The sequence below is a fragment of the Apium graveolens genome, chromosome 9, assembly GCF_009905375.1.
Source record: "Apium graveolens cultivar Ventura chromosome 9, ASM990537v1, whole genome shotgun sequence".
NCBI lineage: Eukaryota > Viridiplantae > Streptophyta > Magnoliopsida > Apiales > Apiaceae > Apium > Apium graveolens.
The window spans coordinates 134179652-134196182 of record NC_133655.1 but is presented as its reverse complement, the minus strand read 5'-3'; positions in this window follow the sequence as shown (position 1 = coordinate 134196182).

The window sequence follows — 16531 nt, the reverse complement described above, 5'->3', positions numbered from 1 at the left end:
CTGTTTATATTCCTTTCTAGTTAAAAAGGAAATTGGTGGTAGCTAGGATCCCTAGACAAGTGTGCGAGCTAGGTTTTCAGGTTCAAATGGAATAAGCTAGCAGAAGATGTTTGTTATAGTTTGTGTTGAAAGTTTGTAAGACTGTTTTATTTTAGTTGTAAGATAAATAAATTGGGATTTCGTACGTTGTAATATAAATAAGGTTGTGGCTTATGGGCATACTTTAAACTATTATGATCCATGGATTATGGTAAGTAGGGTCATTGCATATATTATTATTATCATAAACAGGCTTATATATGGTGTGTGTGTTGTGTACCCCAAACTTTTGACCCGGGTTTGGAGGGCGCCACAATATCGATCCTTGTAACTTTTCGGTGTTTTAAAGTTTAAATATTATAAAGGTTTCGTGGGTCCTCATTCCTAACCCCGAGTTTGAGGGTGTCACAATCATGTTTCTAATCCTTTAAATAGATGAATTTATTTATCACTTCTAAACCCTCAAATGACAAATTATCACGTGTCATTTGAAAAAATTTGTACCTTTTTAAGATATGTAATACTTCATTTTACTCAAAAATCTTTGATGTTTCACTATAGTTATGTTTATAAAAGCGACTCTTAAACTGAGACTATAATGTGTTTGTATAAGGGGTGTACAGACTAACTGCTCAACCCCTCGCAACCGAACCGTATTTTGTGGATAATCGCGAAATGTGGGTTGGTTGTAGATTTAAATTTTAATAATCGCTTATTCACGATCTAAATGCGGTTTTAAAATTCTAAAAATCACAAAATCACAACTGCAAACTGCTACATATATTTATAATAAAATATATTTTCAAAAATATACTTGATATCATATAAATTAATAAGTAAATATATTTATTTAAAATTATTCTTTAATATTCATATATTAACATACATTTGTTAATACTTAATTGTCATGACTTCAAAGGCCCATTATTTAAAGCCCAATTAGTAGTCCAGTATATATCCCTCACTTCGGTCTCAACCCCTAGAACTTATATGTCTCTAGTTTTTCACTGCAAACAAGTTCTATCTCTCACTAAATTTCTTTTCCCGGCTTCTGGGTATGTTTATCTATATAATACTTCATATGTCTCTCCCATTTGTTTATATTTAGGTTGTATACAGAGGTTAAGATAAATGATAAGGTATTGGAGGAAAGTTGAAAAGGAGAGTAAAGTAGTGGGTCGATTAACATTTTATGCATAAAATGGGTACAGTGAAAATAAGTAGTAAACGCGATTACTTATTATATTATAAAAACTTTACTATTTTAAAAAAAAAATCAGGTTTTCAGGTTGAAATAGAATAAGCTAGCATAAGATGTTTATTATAGTTTGTGTTGAAAGTTTGTAAGACTGTTTTATTTCAGTTGTAAGATAAATAAATTGGGATTTGGTACGTTGTAATATAAATAAGGTTGTGGCTTGTGGGAATACTTTAAACTGTTGCGATTCGTGGGTTATGGTTAGTAGGGTCATTGTATATATTATTATTATTATCATAAACAGGCTTATATATGGTGTGTGTGTGTGTTGTGGACCCCAAACTTCTAACCCGGGTTTGGAGGGCGCCACATGTTTGATATCAGAGTGTTACAGTTTAAAAGTCACTGCCATAAGCCTAGATTGTCGGGAATGGATAGAGGGATAAGATTAAGAGTAAGGAATAGAAAAATAGGATGTCGAGAGGTTGAGTGTGACTCAATAGTAGGTTTTAGTATGATTCGTGTTGAGATTCGAGATTCTTATCTAGTCGCGTAATTTTCAGGTAGCAGCAATGACAGATTCCTTTATCCCGATATCATCTGATCATTCGAAACCTTTAGTCGAAGGACCGTCATCTGATCCACGCCCTGTTCTTCCACCAGTGTCAGCTATAATACCAGTTGTGATGGTCGTACCACTGCAAGCTATTCCATCTCCAGGTGTGAGACCACCTATTCGAGGACCCCCATCTGCTGATTCTGATTCTACCGAACACTCGGTTGCGGGTGCATCATTCCAGTTTACTCTGCATCCTATCTCATACCATAAGTATGAAGCTCTTTTTTGGAATGAGATGCCCTGTTGGCTCAGATTCAGGAGCTACAACACATTATAAGGACTATAGATGTTGACAGGAAAGTGAGGAAGATTCAGAATGAGATTCAGGTGACCTGGAGAATACTTGAGGCTAGACTTCATGGAGATACTTGCGAGTATGCAACCCCAGATGCTCTTATAGGTGGGCCAGAGAGGTATTGGAGGATTTTGAAAGGCTTGGTGGACCAGAGTTTCCCTTAAAATAGACGACAAAAATGATGTGACAGCTGATATATGTATAATAATATGTAATGCGTATCATCAGACTGTTGGTATATAAATAAACTAGACTTGCTGAATATGGATAGGCCTGTTGTACTTTTGCCTATAATAAAACATTTCGCGCTTGTACTACCAAACTTTGATATATATACCAATACCTTTCCTTTTCCAGCATTGTCATTTATATTACTGTACCTATTTTATCCTACTTATCGCACCAGTTATAAACTCTTGTGATAACATGTTCCCTATTCCCTAATTATTTATAATATGTAAAGAAGCATGCAATTTACTTAACTCAACAATTGAAAAATATTTTAGAAAAGAGATATTTCTGTTTTACAAAAATTTTCAGAAAAAGGGATTTGATTTAAAGGCTAAATAAGTTGTTTGATTCTTTACAGAAAATGCCTCCCAGAAGAAATACCTGTTCTACCAACCAGAATGAAAAAACCAACAACAATAACCAAGACAACTATAACCATAATGTGAATCCAGGTCCCATAGACCCAACTGTAGCTCAGGTTCTTCAGATCTTGGCCCAACAGACAGTCCCCCTGCCTCAACAACAGCAGAGACAGACCAATCCTCAAGTAACCTTTAAGACTTTTCAGGCGGTGAATCTACCGGAATTTAAAGGTTCTGTAGATCCTATTGAGGCAAGAGTCTGGTTGAAGGAAATTGAGAAGGCATTTGCCTTAGTCAAGGTGAGAGAGGAACAAAAAACTGAGTTTGCAAGTTACTATCTGAAGAATGAAGCCACCTACTGGGGGGAAACTGTCAAGACATTGGAAGGTACAGATGATATTGCGTGGGAAAATTCAAGGAGCTATTTTTTAGAGAAACATTTCCCTCAGTTTGTTCATGATTAAATGGAATTGAAATTTCTGGAGTTAAAGCAGTGAAATATATCAGTGGCAGATTATGAAAGTAAGTTTGAGGAGTTATCCAGGTTTATACCATCATATGTGGACACCGATAAGAAGAAAGCTAAGAGGTTCCAACAAGGTCTTAAGCCATGGATCCGAGGGAAGGTGGTCATATTTGAATTGGATACGTATGCGGGAGTTGTCCAGAAGGCTATGGTTGCAGAAACAGAGAGTGAAATGTTACAAAAGGAGAAGGACAGTAAGAAATGGAAGTTTGAAGGAAGTGAAGGACAGTCCCAAGCAGGGAAGTTTCCAAATTTTAATCAGAGGAAAGGCAAGTTTCAGCCCGTAAGGAATTTTAATAGGAAGAATACAGGAAATGGAGGACAAGGTAACCGTCCATCTACTGGGAACAAGCCAACCCAACAGAGGCCATCTTTACCAGACTGCCAGATATGTGGAAAGAAGCATGGAGGAGTTTGCAACAAGATCAATGTGGTCTGCTATAGATGCAACCAGAGGGGCACTATTCAAGTGAGTTCCGTAATCAGCCAGCTAGAGAGCCAGTGAACAAGGATCAGCCTACGAGAAATCAGAGAGGCAAAGTTCCAGTAATTGGATATACATGTTTCAAGTGCGGAAAGCCAGGGCACATAGCAAGGGATTGCAAGACACCAGTTCCAGTCAATAATACGCTGAGAATCATGGGAACTACTCTAACAGTGAATGAACCTCCTAGAGCTAGATTTTATGACATGTTTATGAAGGATGCTATCATGGACACTGATATTGTGGTAGGTACGCTTACTGTGAATTCTTTATGTGCTAAAGTACTAGTAGATTCGGGAGCAACTGGGTCATTTATTTCTCAGGCTTTTGTTGATAAGCTGAATTGTCCAATTGAATTGCTAAGTGAAATCATGACGGTAGAATTAACAAATCAAGAGCGTGTATCTGTTAATCAAGTGTGTACAAATTGTGGGATTGAGATTTCTGGTAATAAGTTTGGTGCCGACTTGATGTTATTTAAGTTAGGAGAGTTTGACGTTATTTTAGGAATGGACTGGCTATCTAAGCATAATGATTAGATAGACTATCATAACAAGAAGGTAATTTTTAAGATGCCAAATGAGAAAGTGGTAAAGTTTAAAGGCCAGAAGCAAGCAAATAAGTTCTTGATGATGATTCAAGCTAAGAAGTTACTACGACAAGGATGCGAGCATTTTATTACTTATGTGATAGTTGATATATGTATAATAGTGTGTAATGAGTATTATCAGACTTTTGGTGGGAGTATAAATAAACTACACTTACTAAATAATGGATAGGCCTGTTGTACATTTACCTTTGCTGAACATTGTCATGTTGTACTACCAAACTTTGATATATATATATATATATATATCAATACCTTTCCTTTTTTCTAACATTGTCATTTACATTACCATACTTGTTTAATCCTATTTACTGCACCAGTTATAAAACTCTTGTGATAACATGCGCTCTATTCCCTAATTGTTTATATTTTGTAAAGAAGCATGTAATTTACTTAGTTCAACAATTGAAAATATTTTCAAAAAGAGATATTTCTATTTTATAAAAAATTTTCATAAAAAAGGTTTTGATTTAAAGGCTAAATAAGTTGTTTGATTCTTTATAGAAAATGCCTCCCAGAAGAAATTCTCGTTCTACTAACCAGAATGAAGAAACCAATAATAACAACCAAGAGAAAAATAACCAGAATGCAAATCCAGGTCCCATAGAACCAACTGTAGAACAGATTCTTCAAATCTTGGCCTAACAAACAGTCCACCTGACTCAACAACAACAGAGGCAGACCAATCCTCAGGTAACTTTGAAGACTTTTTAGGAGGTGAACCCACCAGAATTTAAAGGTTCGATAGATCCTATTAAGGCAAGAGTTTGGTTGAAGGAAATTGAGAAGGCCTTTGCTTTAGTTAAGGTGAGAGAGGAACAGAAAACTGAGTTTGCAAGTTACTATCTAAAGAATGATGCCAATTACTAGTGGGAAACTGTCAAGACATTGGAAGGTACAGATGATGTTGCGTGAGATAGATTCAAGGAGTTATTTTTAGAGAAGTATTTCCCTCAGCTTGTTCAGGATCAAATGGAATTGAAATTTCTGGAGTTAAAAGAGGGAAATATGTCAGTGGCAGCTTACGAAAGTAAGTTTGAGGAGTTATCCAGGTTTGTACCATCATATGTGGACAACGATAAGAAGAAATCTAAGAGGTTCCAACAAGGTCTTAAGCCATAGATCCGAGGGAAGGTGGTCATATTTGAATTGGATACGAATGCGGGAGTTGTGTAGAAGGCTATGATTACAGAAATGGAGAGTGAAATGTCATAAAAGGAGAAGGATAATAAGAAATGGAAGTTTGAAGGAAGTGAAGGACAATTCCAAGCAGGAAAGTTTCCAAATTTAATCAGAGGAAAGGAAAGTTTCAGCCCGTAAGGAATTTTAATAGGAATAATACAGGTAATGGAGGACAAGGTAACCGTCCAACCACTGGGAACCAGCCAACCCAGCAGAGGCCAGCTTTACCAGACTACCAAATATATGGAAATAAACATGGATGAGTTTGCAACAAGATGAATGTGGTCTGCTATAGATGCAACCAGAGGGGCACTATTCAAGGGAGTGCCGTAATTAGCCAGCCAGAGAGCCAGTTAACAAGGATCAGCCTACTAGAAATCAGATAGGCAAAGTTCCAGTAATTGGATATACATATTTCAAGTGCGGAAAGCCAGGGCACATAGCAAGGAATTGCAAGACACCAGTTCTAGTCAATAATACGCTGAGAATCATGGGAACTACTCCAACAGTAATGAACCTCCTAGACCTAGAGTTTATGACGTATCTGTGAAGGATGCTATCATGGAAACCGATGTTGTAGCAGGTACGCTTACTGTGAATTCTTTATGTGCTAAAGCTCTAATAGATTCGGGATCAACTCGATCATTTATTTCTCAGGATTTTGTTGATAAGCTGAATTATCCAATTGAATTTCTAAGTAAAATTATGACGGTAGAATTAGCAAATCAAGAGTGTGTATCTGTTAATCAAGTGTGTACAAATTGTGACATTGAGATTTCTGGTAATAAGTTTGGTGCTGACTTGATACCATTTAAGTTAGGAGAGTTTAACATTATTTTAGGAATGGACTGGTTATCTAAGCATGATGCTTAGATAAACTGTCGTAACAAGAAGGTAATTTTGAAGACGCCAAACGAGAAAGTGGTAATATTTAAAGGTCAAAAGCAAGCAAATAAGTTCTTGACGATGATTCAAGCTAAGAAGTTACTACGATAAGGATGCGAGCATTTTATTGCTTATGTGACAAATGATATATGTAGAATAGTGTGTAATGAGTAGTATCAGACTTTTGGTGGGTGTATAAATAAACTAGACTTACTAAATAATGGATAGGCCTATTGTACCTTTACCTTTGCTGAACATTTTCATGTTGTACTACCAAACTTTGATATATATATATATCAATACCTTTCCTTTTTTCTAAAATTGTCATTTAAATTACCATACTTATTTTATCCTATTTACTGCACCAGTTATAAAACTTTTGTGATAACATTCGCCCTATTCCCTAATTGTTTACATTATGTAAAGAAGCATGCAATTTACTCAGTTCAACAATTGAAAATGTTTTCAAAAAGAGATATTTCTGGTTTACAAAAAATTTTCATAAAAAGGGTTTTGATTTAAAGGCTAAATAAGTTGTTTGATTCTTTATAAAAAATGCCTCCCTGAAGAAATACCTGTTCTACTAACAGAGTGAAGAAACAAACAACAACAACAACAACAATAATAACAACAACAACAACAACCAAGACAACGATAACCAGAATGCAAATCCAGATCTTATAGACCCAACTATAGCCCAGATTCTTCAGATCTTGGCCCAACAAACAGTCCACCTGACTCAACAATAGCAGAGGCAGACCAATCCTCAGGTAACCTTGAAGACTTTTCAGGAGGTGAACACACCGGAATTTAAAGGTTCGGTAGATCCTATTGAGGCAAGATTTTGGTTGAAGGAAATTGAGAAGGCCTTTGCTTTAGTTAAGGTGAAAGAGGAACAGAAAACTGAGTTTGCAAGTTACTATCTGAAGAATGAAGCCACCTACTGGTGGGAAACTGTCAAGACATTGGAAGGTACATATGATGTTGTGTGGGATAGATTCAAGGAGTTGTTTTTAGAGAAGTATTTCCCTCAGTTTGTTCAGGATCAAATGGAATTAAAATTTCTGGAGTTAAAACAGGGAAATATGTTAATCGCAGATTATGAAAGTAAGTTTGAGGAGTTATGCAGGTTTGTACCATCATATGTGGACACTGATAGGGTGAAAGCTAAGAGGTTTCAGCAAGGTCTTAAGCCATGGATCTGAGGGAAGGTGGTCATATTTGAATTGGATAGGTATGCAGGAGTTGTACAGAAAGCTATGATCGCGGAGAAAAAGAGTGAAATGTCTCAGAAGGAGAAAGATAGTAAAAAGAGGAAGTTTGAGGGAAGTGAGGGATAGTCCCAACCATGGAAGTTTCCAAATTTTAATCAGAGGAAAGGCAAGTTTCAGCCCGGGAGGAATCTTGATTTTAGAAGGCAGAATACAGGCAACGGAGGACAAGGCAATCATCCAGCCTTTGGGAACCAGCCAACCCAACAGAGACCAGCCTTACCAGATTTCCAGGTATGCGGAAAGAAATATGATGGAGTTTGCAACAAGCTGAATGTGGTATGCTATAGATGCAATCAGAGGGGGCACTATTCAAGGGAGTGCCGTAACCAACCATCCAGAGAGCCAACAAACAGGGATCAACCTATCAGGAACATGTAGGCAAGATTTCAGCAATTGGGTTTGCTTGTTTTATGTGTGGAAAGCCATGAAATATTGCAAGGGATTGCAAGACACCAGTTCTAGTAAATAATACGTTTAGAATCATGGGAGCTACTCCAACAGTGAATGAACCTCTCAGAGCTAGAGTTTATGACACGTCTGTGAAGGATACTATTATGGACACTAATGTTGTGGCATGTACGCTTACAGTAAATTCTTTATATGCTAAAGTGCTAGTAGATTCGGGAGCAACTCGATCATTTATTTCCCAAGATTTTGTTAATAAGTTGAATTGTCCAGTTGAATTGTTAAATAAGAATATGACTGTAGAATTAGCAAATCGAGAGCGTGTATCTGTTAATCAAGTGTGTAAGGACTTTGAGATTGAGATTTCTGGAAATAATTTTGATGCTGACTTGATACCATTTAAATTAGGAGAATTTAAAGTTATTTTAGGAATGGATTGGCTATCTAAGCATGATGCTTAGATAGACTATCATAATAAGAAGGTAATCTTGAAGACGCCGGACGAGAAAGTGGTGACGTTTAGAGGTCAGAGGCAAGCAAAGAAGTTCTTGACGATGATTCAATCTAAGAAATTACTACGACAAGGATGTGAACATTTCATTGCTTATGTGATAAATGGAAGTCAGGAGCCAGCAAAACTGGAAGACATTCCTGAGGTAAATGAATATACAGATGTGTTTCCAGATGAGTTATCAGGACTTCCTCCAGATATAGAAATTGAGTTTGTGATCGACTTAGCACCTGGAACGGAACCAATACCCAAGGCCTCGTACAGAATGGCGCCAGTTGAAATGAAGGAACTGGCAAAGCAATTATAAGAGTTATTGGAAAAAGGAGTGATTAGGCCCAGTGTATCCCCATGGGTGCACCGGTACTATTTTTTAAGAAGAAAGACATAAGCATGAGGTTATGCATCGACTATCGAGAACTCAATAAGATTACGATTAAGAACAAGTATTCATTACCTCGAATTGACGATTTGTTTGATCAGTTAAAAGGAGCCAAGTATCTCTCCAAGATTGATCTGAGATCCGGATATCACCAACTAAAGATTAAGCCCGAAGATATAGCAAAGACAGCTTTTCTGGAAAAAGGTACGGTCATTATGAATTCATAGTGATGTCCTTTGGATTGACCAATGCCCCAACAACATTTATGGACTTGATGAACATAAATTTCAAGGAATATCTGGACAAGTTTGTTGTTGTGTTTATTGATGATATTTTGATTTACTCCAAGTCAACGGAAGACCATGCAGAGCATTTAAGGATATTTTTGGAAATTTTGAGAAAGGAAAAGTTGTATGCCAAGTTTTCAAAGTGTGAGATTTGGTTACAACAAGTTCAATTCTTAGGGCACGTAGTAAGTAATGAAGGAATCAAAGTGGACCCTACAAAGATTGAAGCTATTATAAATTGGGAAAGGCCAAAAACACCAACAGAAGTGAGAACTTTCTTGGGATTAGCGTGATATTATCGAAGATTTGTTTAAGATTTCTCGAAGATTGCGATATCTTTGACGAAGCTTACCGGGAAAAATGAAGTTTATATGAAACGAGAAGTGTGAAGAAAGTTTCCAGGAACTGAAGAAGAGATTGATCACGTCACCAATTTTGTCACTTCCAGATGATCAAGGAAAATTCGTAATATATAGTGATGCTTCTCATAAGGGATTATGTTGTGTTTTGATGTAGCATGATAAAGTTATTGCATATGCATCTAGAAAACTGAAACTTCATGAGCAGAAGTATCATACTCATGACTTGGAACTAGCAGTAATAGTATTCGCCTTGAATATTTGGAGACATTATCTATATGGAGAAAAATATGAGATATATATATGGATCATAAGAGTTTAAAGTACATATTCACGCAAAAAGAACTCAATATGAGACAAAGAAGATGGTTGGAGTTGATCAAAGACTAAGATTGCACGATTAACTATCACCCAGGAAAAACAAATATGGTGGCAGATGCGTTAAGCAGAAAGGAAAGACTGAACGTGTTAACAATACCTGAAGAGTTATACAAGGAATTTCATAAATTGGAATGGAAGTCAGAATTTGTAAGCCTAATGAAGCAAAGATGAATAGTACGACTTTTCAGCCAGAATTGTTAGAGAAGATAAGAAAATGCCAAGAGGAAATAATGGATCAGAATATCAACCGTTTAGTAGGAGAAGAATTATGCACTCAAAAGGATGATCAAGGTATTCTCAGATTTTCTTCCAGAATTTGGATTCCACCAGTAGCAGAATTGAAAAATGAAATTCTACCGGAAGCTCACAACTTAAGGTATTCCATCCATCCGGGAAGTACCAAGATGTACAGAGATTTGAAAGAGAATTATTGGTGGCCAGACATGAAAAGAGAAACTGCGGAATGGGTTAGCAAATGTTATATGTGTCAAAGAGTTAAGGTAGAGCGGCAGAGACCGAGTGGATTATTATAACCACTAGAGATTCCAAAAATGGAAGTGGGAACACATTGCTATGGATTTTATAGTCGGATTACCAAGGACGAAAGTGAACCACGATGCCATTTGGGTTATAGTGGACAGACTAACTAAGTCAGCTCATTTCTTACCTATTAATGACAGATTTTCATTGGATAAGTTGGTTCACATGTATTTGAAGGAAATACTAGTTCGTCATGGAGTCTCTATGTCTATTGTATCTGATCGAGATCCACGATTCAATTCAAGATTTTGGAGAAGTTTTCAAGAATGTTTGGGAACTAAGTTAAACATGAGTATAACTTATCATCCACAAACTGATGGCCAAAGCGAGAGAACAATCCAAACAATTGAGGATATGTTACGTGTTTCTGCCATTGATTTCAAAGGAAATTGGGATGAACATTTTCCCTTAGTGGAGTTTGCCTATAATAACAGTTATCATGCCAGTATTGGAATGCCTCCCTATGAAGCTCTTTACGGACACAAATGTCGATCACGGTATATTGGGACGAAGTTGGAGAACGTAAGATACTTGGACTCGAATTGGTGCAACAGACAAAGGAAGTTGTTGAAGTCATTCAGAAGAGATTAATTACAGCATATGATCGCCAAAGGAAATACACAAATCAATCCAAAAAGGATATTTAATTTAAAGAAGGAGATCCAGTGCTACTGAAAGTGTCATCATGGAAAGGATTGTCAAGATTCAGAAAGAAAGGAAAGTTGAGTCCTAGATATGTTGGACCTTTTGAGATTTTGAAACGTGTCGGTAAAGTAGCATACGAATTGCCGTTACCCCCACATATGGAGCACATTCATAACATATTTCACGTATCGATGCTTAAGAAGTACAATCCAGATTCTAGGCATATAATAGAGTACGAGCCAATAGAAATTCAGGCAGATTTATCGTACGTAGAGAATCTACTAGAGATTCTAGAAAAGAAAGAGAAGGTATTAAGAAATAAAGTTATAAATTTAGTAAGAGTACTGTGGAGAAACCCAAAGGTTGAAGAGTCAATCTGGGAGTTAAAAAGTGATATGCGAGAAAAGTACCCTCAGTTGTTTACTTAGGAGATTCTGAGGACATAATCCTTTTAAGGGGGAAGGATGTTATTCCTTAACAATACAACAAGAATTACAGAAGGTGGGGGGGTTGAATGTAATTCTGGCTTCTTTTTAAGATTTACAAAAAATGGTTCTAACTCAATAATATATATGTGTTTGATTTGCAAAGTGAGGAATGAAAGAATTATATAAATCAAGACACAAGTAATAAAAACACAAGTCTTTAAAACTTTCTGGTGGATTTGAATGTATCCACCAGATATATATATATATATATATATATATATATATCGAGAGAACTCTGTGTAGCTCAAATAAGCTCACAGCTGCTTACAAGTATGAACAACTAAAACTTGCAGAGAAATGCTAAGGGATACAACTTACCAATATTTCTCTGAGAATTTATTTTCTTAGTCTAGTTGGTTGTTGTTCTACTTGCTGCACTTGGTTTATATATCACCAAGTTTACATAGCAAAAAGACAAGGTAATAAAATAAAACTATCAAGTCTAACTATATGCTACTTCATTACTCTATTCCAGCATATTTGAAAACCTTCATAGCTTGCATGAAAATGGTAATGCTTCTTAGTTCTCATTTTCCTGCTAAAAAGGCTGCCACATTCCTTTTGCAAACACCCAACGCATGTGACTGTGTTGTCACTGTAAACAGATGTTTGAATTGATCATCCGTCGGGTACATGCTTGTTATCAGTCGGGTTGCCTTGTTGATCATCTGTCGGGTAGCTTTGTTAACATTCGTCGGGTATATGCTTGTTATCCGTCGGGTTACCTTATTGATCATCCGTCGGGTAGCTTTGTTAATCATCCTCCAGGTAGCCATTTATCACTTGACTCCATTTCATTTGTGTAAAATCTCAAAACATCTTATATTTACATTTAATCGACCTATTCTGCACATCTACTAGCAGTCTCCATGACTCATAAGCTACTACGGAAACTATACAAAGTAGTTTGCAGAAATGTGCTACATGACTTATTGTTACATAAGCTAGTCACCCGATGGATATCAATTAATTGATCATCCGCCGGGTGCTACAAAATTCACTAAGTTAAACCTACTAAGGTGTTTTATTTAGCTTATCATCAAGTACACAATATATTCCTAACAATCTCCCCCAATTTATGTCTACTGGAATTTTAGCCATAAATTTAAGAGAAACTTGATGATAACAAAACACCCAAAAAGAAAATACAGATTTGAAAAATAGTAGATAAAACTAACAAGTGCTACAATATTGCTGAAAGTTGAACAATGCAAAGTACACAAAGAATTTGCTCACAATTGTTATCAAGATGCTCCTCTAGTCTGAGCAGATAGATCTATTTCCTTAATTTTCTGGATTTCTTCCCAAGCCTTCTGTTGTTTTCTTTAATTTGATTCTGAAGTTGTCTGTGGAATTCTAGTTCATCAGCTTCTGAGAGATTTAGCATTTTCTGCATTTCAAAAAGCGTCTCATTTCTAAAGATACTCAGTTGGTCCTCCATTCTGAAGAATCTTCTGACACCTTTGTCATCCATGAACTCCATCATCCAATAGGGCCTTAGATGCACTCTCTTTCCTGTAAAGGGAATGGATAGAGTTTTTTGAAGTGCATCTTTGGCTCTAATACTCCTTAGTTCCTCAATCCTCTTTAGAACTGTTCTTCTTGCAGTCACATTATATCCAAAGTTCTTCTTGAAGGATGAGTAGACTTTAATCATAACAGATTGACTTTCTTGAAGAATCCTGTGAAGAGGCCATGTCATCTCTTTCCCTCCCTTGGATTTGAATACCAGTCTTTCAGGAAGATGTCTGTAAACATCAATTCCTCTCACTTCTTCCAATTCATTCAAGTAGAGATTCAAGTCTAAAAATTCTTTGATATCACAAATGTACATGAGATCTCTCTTGTTGACTGTGGGTTGGGATTTGGTTAGAGCTTTGGCTTTGAGAGATACATGCTTCACTTTCTTGCTGGCTCTAGTCTTTGTCTTCTTTGTCTTGAAGATGGGAAAATTTAGCTCAGAAATTAGTAAACTATCTCAGTCTACTGGCTCATCCTTGGGAACAATTGGTTCACCATGAATATTTCATGTTGGATCAACCACTTTGAATTCTTCAAATACCACTGAGGGTTTTGATGTCTGAGTTGTAGTTGTAGGCTTTTTGAGAAATTGATCTTCCAATTCCTCTTCATCAAAGTTCACTTTCCTCTTGGAATGAAGTTTATATCTAAACCTTCTTTTCTGCTATGATTTTTCTTGCATTTTCAGATCCTTAGTTTCAGTGATTACAGTTGGTTGTACAGGAGGTCCTGTTGTGATTTTTACAGCTTCAAGCTTGGCCAAGATAGCAGCTTGTTCTTTCTTTTGCTTTTGCTTCTTAGCATCCAAAGCAGCTTGCTTCTTCTCTAGCCTGATTCTTTCTTTCTCTTCCTTCTTAGCTTCCACAAATAGTGGGTGTCCAACAACCACACAAATCTCCTTACCATTTCTGTAAATTTTGGCAATTCTTCTTTTTGATGCTAAATCAGTTGGATCCTTGTAGAATGCAATAGATCTTGACAACAGTTTCTTTTCATCTGACTTTGGTGTCTCAAACACTGTATCCATAGGATTCTTGTCTGAGACCTTAGGATAGTTCCATTTGGCCTTCATGATTAGATCTTTCTTTGGAGACTTGACACAGGAAGTTTGACCCCTTTCCAGATAGTTCATGCTGATATCATTCACAGAGATTTTCATGACTTTAGAGTGATGATTGAAAACTTTGCCTGGCTTCTGTGTTGGGCCAAATATCTTCTGAATGTTCTCATCAATTTTCTTCCAATTGATTGGACTCAATTGATTCTTCTCAGCTGCTCTCAAATTGGCTACTGCTTCTTTGATTAGATCTATGCTATCTTTAGCAGGTGGCTTTGTAAAAACAATTGTGGGCACAATTTCTTTACTTACTTGAACATTGAGCACTTTTTGCTCCCCCTCACTTCTTGATTCCCCTTGAATGAATAAGACTATTGAGCTTTCTCCTTTAAAATAGGTTTCTTTCTCCCCCTTTTTTTATCAGCAAGTTGAGTAGAAGAGGAGGTTTGTGCTGCCACTAGCTTTTGAAGCAAATCTGTTTGTTGTGGTTGGTGGAGATGAATTGTTGTTTGAGAGGCTTCCATTGCCATCATTCTTGTATTCAAGGCATCTATCTTTGTGGCAAGATCAGAATTCTTCCTGAGTTGTCTCTTAATGTCAAGCATTGTAGCTTCTGGAAGTTTAGAATCCAACCTTTCAGAAATGTCCCTTTTCATTTGATCAATTTCACCTTTGATAGTAGTGACATCCTGAGTATGTTGAAAACCTTGGATTTGTTGTAGTTGCAGAGAAGAAAAGTATGATTGAAGGAGCTTCTTGGTAATGGCATTTGTTGTGGTTTGAAGAGCAGAATGTGTCTGATTTATAAGTTGAATCAGGGTTGTCTTGAAATAGTGTTCATCACACTGCTTTGAAAATGCCCAAGATGGCATACCTGATCTGGAACTAGGGCCTAATTCTCCCCCTTTGTCCAATGGTCCTTCTTCACGTTCTGTATCCTCATCACCAAAGAAATCTTCTGAACCACCAGTCTCATAGTCAATATCACCAATTGTAGAGGGCAGAGCTGTGATTGCATCCTTTTCTCTTTGCATAGACTGTGTGGTGTGCACCAAATTTAGCATCCTTTCTGCATTATAATTGCCATGTCCAGCTAGAAGTTGGTATGCTGGAACAGGGTGAGTAAATGCCTCAGCATCCAAGGAGGTTGAATCTATAACAACTTGACTTTGCTGAAATAGTTCCTCCCTATTAGCATCCTGGACATTCATTAACTCACTTGTAATGACAGCCATCCTTATATCTCCTGTACCTGCATTTCTCTCATTATCTCTCTTTTCTTGCATCAAGGTCTCACCTTGGCTCCCCACCCTCATACCCTCACCTTCACCATCTAAGGTGGGACTCCTCTCACTCACTTTTGCTAGTCCTGAAGAAACGGACTGCATTGCTTCACTTTTTTCCTCTCTTTTTTCCTGGGAGCAACCCAGAATCTCAATCATATCACTCCCTTCCCTCAGTCCTAGGAGTGATTGCACTACTACTAAGTCTTCTGCACTTGTAATAATTGATGAATTTTGATGTTGTGCAGAGACACCTGTTAGATGAAGAATATCCATTGGGTTAGCAGTTTGACTACCCGACAGATGACTGCTGTTAAGCTTATCCATCGGGATACAATCACTACTCGACGGATGAAAGATATCCATCGGGATAGAAGAAATAATTGAGTTTGGAGTGGAGACTATTGTGGATTCTGTGCAGATTGATGAAAATTTTGACACAGATGTCTCAACAGTCTCAGAAAGAAATGGCAAGTGAGCCAATAAATCATCTAGAAGATGATGCTCACTTGCTTGGATTTTTGGCTTCTCCAAGAGAGTTAAAGATGGAGAATTTGGAAGTGATGTGTTTATCATGTCAACATCCAAAGAATGTATGGGATTGTTTGGTGTATCAGGTGCTTCAATTGTTAGAGATTTTGGCTGTGACTCCACATTTATTGGAGCCACATCAACCTGACTTTGAGAATGTGCAGTGACTGTGTCTTTAGCACCAGTTTGCACAGTGTGTGTACCCTGTGCATCCCCAAGGGTTTTTAATTTTTTCTCTTTCTAGTATAAGTTTGGGGTGAGCTTGTGTCCCTTACCCTTTTGGCCTGTGCTCTTGGTTGAGAGCTTGTTTCAATGGTAACATCCTTTTGGGAGGATGAAACCAGTAATGAGCTAGTATCCTTATTAATCACTGCAGTTTGTTGAGAAACTGCAATATGGCTAGGCTGGGAAACTCTCACCTCTCCATCCTTATTCTTAGGGA